General features: G+C 36.1%; 1 protein-coding gene across 1 annotated transcript in view; it reads right to left on the bottom strand.

Moving 5' to 3' along the window:
- Positions 1–229: 229 nt before the first annotated feature.
- ANKRD36C (ankyrin repeat domain 36C) overlaps positions 230–7,141 on the bottom strand; it is a 159,913-nt gene continuing 153,001 nt past the window's right edge. Inside the window, exon 89 of the mRNA XM_054547126.1 lies at positions 230–1,507. The gene's annotated coding sequence lies outside the window, so the exon portion shown is untranslated. The remainder of the gene's footprint in view (positions 1,508–7,141) is intronic.

The following is a 7,141-nucleotide window of genomic DNA, read 5'->3' as shown; positions in this document are numbered from 1 at the left end:
CACTCCTTGGTACCAATTTCTGTGTTAGAAACACAGAATAACACAGAAAAGAGCAACACGGAAAAACACAAATTTTTGTGTTGCTATAAAAACATAGCTGAGACTAGGTAATTTATAAGGAACAGAGGTTTGTTTGGCTCACAGTTTTGCAGGCTGTAGAAGAAGCATGGCAGTGGCACCTGTGCAGCATCTGGTCAGGGACCCAGAAGGCTTTTACTTGTGGCTAAAGGTGAAGAGACAACAGGTATGTCACACATGGCTAGAGAGGTAGGAAGAGAGGGGAGAGGTGCCACACTGTTTTAAACAACCATCTTTCATGTAATGCAGTGAGAACTCACTCATTAGTGAAAAGAGGGCAAAAAGCTATTCAGAAGAGATCAACCACCATGACCCAAACACCTCCCACTAGGTCCCACCTCCAACGTTGGGGATCAAATCTCGACACAATATTTGGAGGGTACAAATTTGCAAACAATATCACTCTCTTTTTGTCTTTAACTTTGGACGATTTGATTATAGTGTATCTTGTTGTGAGTCCCTGGATTCATCTTATTTGGTTTCCTTTGGGCTTTCTGGATCAGGCTTTCTGTTTTCTTCCCCATGCTTGATAAATTCTCTGTCATTATTCCTTTAAACATTTTTCTTCCTTACTTCTTCTTCAGGCATACCAATAATGCGTAAGTGCTCCTGCTTGATGGTGTCCCATAACTCTCTAAAGTTGTCTTCACTCCGTTTGCATTATCTTTTTTTCTGATCCTCAGATTAGATAATTTCCAGTGACCAGTCTTAAAGTTCACTGATAGATTCTATTAATGGACACCTCTATTAAATTTTTTCAGTTCAGTTACAGTACACTTTAGATCTATGATTTGTTTGACATTATTGTATAACATTTTTCCTTTTCTTGAAGTTCTCAGCTTGTTCTTGCAAAGCTATCTTGACCTCAGTGATTATTGTTGTGACCATTATTTGGAAATCTCTGTCAGATAAATTACATATCTGCACTTCACTCGGGTGCTGGAGATTTATCTTGTTTTCTTACTTTGAATATATTTCCCTGTTTCTTCATTTTTCCTCGACTCTCTCTGTTGGCTCCTGTGCATTTGATAAGACTGGCCTCATGTAGGAAAAGGATCTCACCAAACTTTCCAGCCAGAGATCTTCAGGTACCTCTCAAATCCTTGTGTGCTATAGTGTTGACTCTTTTTGGTGGCTCCCTGGAACTTAGGATGTGCCACGCCTTGTCAGTAACCAGAAACTGGTTAAGGTAGGAGCCAGACAATCCAGATGTAGCTAAAAAGCTAGAAGGCTGGATGAGTGTTTCAGTTCTTTCTAGCTACATGATGAAGATTAGTATGGACATTCATCTCCCACTCTCTCTCCATTAAGCTTGGTAGAGGATCTGTGACAAACACACGTGTGCACACTCTGGATGCAGCCTCTGATCCTGAGGAGATAGCTTCTGAATGTGGGCCCATTGTATGCTTCCTTCTTTGTCTTCTATGGTCTAAATACATTCAAAAATACAAAATCCTGTCGACTCACAGAGCAAAGTTGTTAAGAAAACAGTTCCTTGGGCACTAACTATAGAGGTTGTGGAATTTGATGCATAATCAAGCTCCTTCCGGGAAGAATGGGTAGGCTTGGATTTATTACTGGGTTGAACCCGACATAAGACTGGTAGTGTCAAACTATGGTTCCATCTGCCAGATGAATTATACTTTGTATGCCACATTAGCCCCCATGATGCCAGTATTTAAATACAAAGCTAGAAATGATTAATAGAGTGAGAAAGCATGTTGAAAGCTCAGATAGGCTGAAAGCTAGGCAACTTACATTAAACAGTAAACTAAGCTGTGAAGGCAAAAAAAAAAGTTCTTAAAGGAAATTAAACAGGCTACTCCAGTGAATGCACAAATGATAAGTAAAATGGTATTATTGCTGATGTGAAGAAAGTTTTAGTGGTCTGGACAGAAAATCAAATGAGCCGCAACATTTCATTAAGCCAAAGCTGAATCCAGAGCTAAGCCCTGACATTCTTTAATTCTATGAAGTCTGAGACAGGTGAGGAGGCTGCAGAAGACAAGTTTAAAGCTAGCAGAGGTTGGTTCATGAGGTTTAAGAAAAGAATCTTCATAACATAAAAGTGCAAGGTGAAGCAGCCAGTGCTGATAGAGAAGCTGCAGCAAATTATCCAGAAGATCTAGCTAAGATCATTGATGAGGGCGGTTATGCTAAATAACAGATTTTCAATGTAGACAAAACAGCATTACACTGGAAGAAGAGGATACCTAAAACTTTCACAGATATAGAGGAGAAGTCAATGCCTGGCTTCTAATCTTCAGAGGACAGGCTGACTCTCTATGTACTGGCTAATGCAGCTGGTTACATTAAAACATTAAAGGCAATACTCATTTACCATTCTGCTACATTTTTAAGTTCTTCTAAACCTATGCTACCTATTCTCTATAAATGAAACAACAAAGCCTGGATGAAAACACATCTGTTTACAGTATGGTTTACCAAATATCTTAAGCACACTGTTGAGACCTATTGTCCAGAAAACACGTGTGTGTTTGTGTGTGCGTGTGTATACGTGTATGTGTGTGTGTGTATGTATATATATATGTGTGTGTATATATATATATATCTTTTAAAATATTACTGCTCATTGACAATGCACTCATAACCCAAGAGCTCTGATGGAGTTGTACAAATAGATTAATGTTGTTTTCATGCCTGCTAACACAACATTCATTCTGAAGCCCATGGATCAAGGACATTTTGTTATTTAAGAATACATTTTGTAAGCCTATAGCTGCCATAGACAATGATTCTTCTGTGTATCTGCACAAGGCAAATTAAAAATCATCTGGATTTTTTAAGAAAGAAATCACTATTCTAGATGAAATTAAAGATACTTGTGAGTCCTTGGAGGAGGTCAAAATATGAAGTTTGGAAGAAGTTGATTTCAGCCCTCATAGATAGCTTAGAGGGTTTCAAGACTTCAGTGGAGAAAGTAACTGTGAGTGTGGTGGAACTAGCGAGAGAACTAAAAGTGAAATGGGAGCCTGAGCCTGTGACTGAATTTCTGCAGTTTCATGATCAAACTCGAATGTACTAAAAGTTGTTTCTTATAGCCATCCATCTGAGATGGAATCTATTCCTTGTGAAGATACCGTAAACACTGTTGAAATGACAAACAAACAAAAAAAAACTATCTTATTATACAAACTGAGTTGATAAAGCAGTGGCAGCATTAGATAGGATCGACTCTCATTTTGAAAGGTGTTTTACTGTGAGGTAAAATGCTATCAAACAGCATGGCACACTACATATAAATCTTTCATCCAAGGAATCAATTGATGCAGCAAACTTTACTGTTGTCTTATTTTAAGAAATTGCCACAGCCACCTCGATCTGCAGCAACCACCACCTTAATCATTCAGCAGCCATCAACACAGAGGAAAGACTCTTTCTCAGCAAAAATTAAAATTAACTGAAGGCTCAGATGATCATTTACATTTTTAGCAATAAAGTAGTTTTTAAAGTATGTAATTGTAGACACAAGGCTATTGCACACTTCATAGACTATGGTATAGTATAAACAACTTTTATATGCAGTGTAAAACCAAAAATTCAAGTTCTTGTTACATTGTGGTTGCCTGGAACCACACCTGCAATATCCCTGAAGTACGCCTGTACAAGAAAATATGGATAACATACTAAAATAAATTTGGGAAACAATTCATTAACAGAATGATAGTTCTGAAGTAGAAATAGATATGATAACAAAAAACAAATAGAAATTCTAGATATAGAGAATACAACAAACTAAAAATTTAATACAATGCTTCAGCAGCTGATTTTATTAGCAGAAAAAAAAAATCAGTGAGCTTAAAGAAAAAACATTTGAAATGATTCCATCAGGGGAAAAACAACAACAACAAAAAAGAATAATAAATGCATATGGCAATTATGGGACTCAATCAAACAACCCAACTTTCATATAATATCAGTTTCTGAAGGAGAAGAAAAAGAAAAAGGCCTAGAAAGCATATTTAATGAAATAATGACTAAAAATTTCCCAAACATGAAGAATGATGACAACATTGAGGCATGAAAACTGCAGAGGTCATGAATCCATTTCAATCCAAGAGGAGTTTATCAACACACATCACAATGAAGTTATTAAAAATGAAAAACAAAGAGTACTGAAAACAGCAAAAAAAACAAGAAATACATCACATTCAAGGGAGCTTCAATATGGCTTTCAGTGGATTTCTCTGCAGAAAACCCTACAGTCCACAAGAGAGAGGGATGATGTATTCAAAATGCTAAAGCAAACAAGCAAGCAAACAAACAAAAATGCCAATCAACAATACTGTGCCTGGCCAGGTGAAGTGGCTCATACCTGTAATCCCAGCACTTTGGGAGGCTGAGGCAGGTGGATCAGGAGGTCAGGAGTTCAAGACCAGCCTGGCCAACATGATGAAACCCCATCTCTACTAAAAATACAAAAATTAGATGGGTATGGTGGCATGGGCCTGTAATCCCAACTACTTGGGAGGCTGAGGCAGGCGAATTGCTTGAACCTGGCAGGCGGAGATTGCAGTGAGCAAGCTTGAACCTGGGAGGTGAGATCACACCACTGCACTCCAACCTGGGTGGCAGAGCAAGACTCCATCTTGAAAAAAAAAAATGCTGTGCCTAGCAAAGCTGTCCTGTAGAAATGAGGGAGAGAGACATATAAAAACCTTTCTATACAAAGAAAAAACCTTAAAAAGTTTATAATCAATATCCTTGATTGATGAGAATTACTAAAGGAAGAGCCTTACATTGAAATAAAAGCCTAAATAGTAAGAAAAAAACATATAAAAGTAAAAAGCTTCAATGCTATCTGTAATACACAGTTATGCTCAAAATGCTTTAATATTCTAAGGGTGGTTTGTAAAGCAATTTTATCCCTACTAGTAGGGTTAGCAGACAAAGCTGTTGAAAATAACTGTAGATACAATAAATTGTTAAGGTATATAAATATGAAATAAAAGTGTAAATTTTGACATACAATTGTACAATTGTATGGGAGAGAGAATGAAAATGTAGACTTTTGGATGCAATTAAAGAGAAGTTGTTATCAGAAGTTGTTAGAGTAGTTTGTTATAAGAATATGATATTTTATGTAAGTTTCATGATAACCACAAAACAAAACCTATCATAACTGCACAAAATAAAAAAGTTTATTTTGCAATTTATCCAAAATTTTAAAGCATGCCACCACAGAAAGCCATCAAGCTATAAAAGAGTTCAGCAAGAGAGAAAATGGGAACAAAGAACTTATAAAACAATCAGAAAAAATATTACAAAGTGGCAGTAGCAAGTCCTTCCCTATAAATAATTACCTTGATAGTAAGTGCATTACATTGTCAAATAAAAGGACATAGAGCACCTCAATGGATAGAATAAAAAACAAGATTCAATCATGTGCTGCCTACAAGAGACTCACTTTACTAGTCAAGACATATACAGGCTGAAATTGAAAAGATGAAAAAAGATATTCCATGCAAATGGAAACTAAAATAGAGCACGGGGAGCTATACTTATTATTAAAAGAAATAAACTAAGTCAAAACCTATAAAAGAGATAGGGTTCACTGCATAACACTGATAAAGGAGTTAATTCATCATGAAGACATAATACTTGTAAATATATATGCACTCAAGGTCACAAGGCCTAAATTCATAAAGCAATTATTAAATAATCTGATGAGAAAAATATACTGCAATACTATAATAGTAGGAGACCTCAATACCCCAATTTCAACCATAGAAAGATCATTTAGAAAGATAATAAACTAAGAAACATTAGATTTGAATTACACTTTGGAGCAACTGGATCTAACAGATATACCCAGAACATCCTATCCAACAGCAGAAGTGTACATGTTCTTCTGAAATGTGGGTGGAACATTCTCCGGTATATATCATATGTTAGGCCACAAAACAGATCTTAACAAATATTAGAGAATTGAATTATAGAAAGGAAATTTTTGCATCCCAAGGGCATAAAGCTAGAAATCAGTCACAGAAGAAATCTTAAAAAATACATAAAATGGCAAAATTTAACATATTCATAAAAGGCTCATGAGTTACAGAAAAAAATAAAAAAACATATTTTAAGACACACAAAAATGAAAACACAACACACCAAAACTTGCAGAATGTACCTAAATCAATCATTATACCTCAATGAACTAGATGACAAACAAAGCCAAGAATTAGCAGAAATAAGAAAATAGCAAAGATTAAAGTGGAAATAAATAAAATAGATATGAGAAACCCAATGGAAAGAATTAATACTGAACTTTTTTTAAGGCGATAAACAAAATCAACCAATCCGTATCTAGACTAACTAGGAAAAGGACTATTCCAACAAATAAGATTAGAAATGAAATAGGAGAAATTACAACTTTTAACTCTAAAATACAAAGGATTACAATTGTTCATATAATGAATATTTGTATGCCAACAACTTGGATAACATAGAAGAAATAAAAACATTTCCACAAATATACAACTTACTAAGACTGAATCAAGAAGAAACAGAAAATCTGAATGGACTAATAAATAATAAGGAAATTGAAGCAGAATTTTTTTTTTTTTGAAGCAGAGTTTCGCTTTTGTTGCCCAGGGTGGAGTGCAATGGCACAATCTCGGCTAACTGCAGCCTCCGCCTCCCAGGTTCAAGCAATTCTCCTACCTCAGCCTCCCAAGTGGCTGGGATTACAGGTGCCCACCACCACACCCATCTGATTTTTTGTATTTTTTGTAGATTTAGTATTTTTGTATTTTTAGTAGAGATGGGGTTTCACTATGTTGGCCAGGCTGGTCTCGAACCCCAGACCTCAGGCAATCCACCCGCCTCAGCCTCCCAAACTGCTAGGATTACCAAGCCCAGCCTGAAGCAGAAATTAAAAGCCTCCCATGAAAGAAAAGCATAGGACCGGAAGGCTTCACTGCTAAATTCTGACAAACCTTTAAAAACTAATACTAATTACTCTTAAACTCTTTCAAAAAAGTGAAAGAGGAAATACTTCCAAACTCATTTTATGAGGCTACCATCATTCTGATACCAAAGAAAG

Source organism: Pongo abelii, chromosome 12 (genome assembly GCF_028885655.2).
Source record: "Pongo abelii isolate AG06213 chromosome 12, NHGRI_mPonAbe1-v2.0_pri, whole genome shotgun sequence".
In the NCBI taxonomy this organism is placed as follows: domain Eukaryota; kingdom Metazoa; phylum Chordata; class Mammalia; order Primates; family Hominidae; genus Pongo; species Pongo abelii.
The sequence above is the reverse complement of the archived record's forward strand: the minus strand, read 5'-3'. Positions and strand labels throughout refer to the sequence as shown.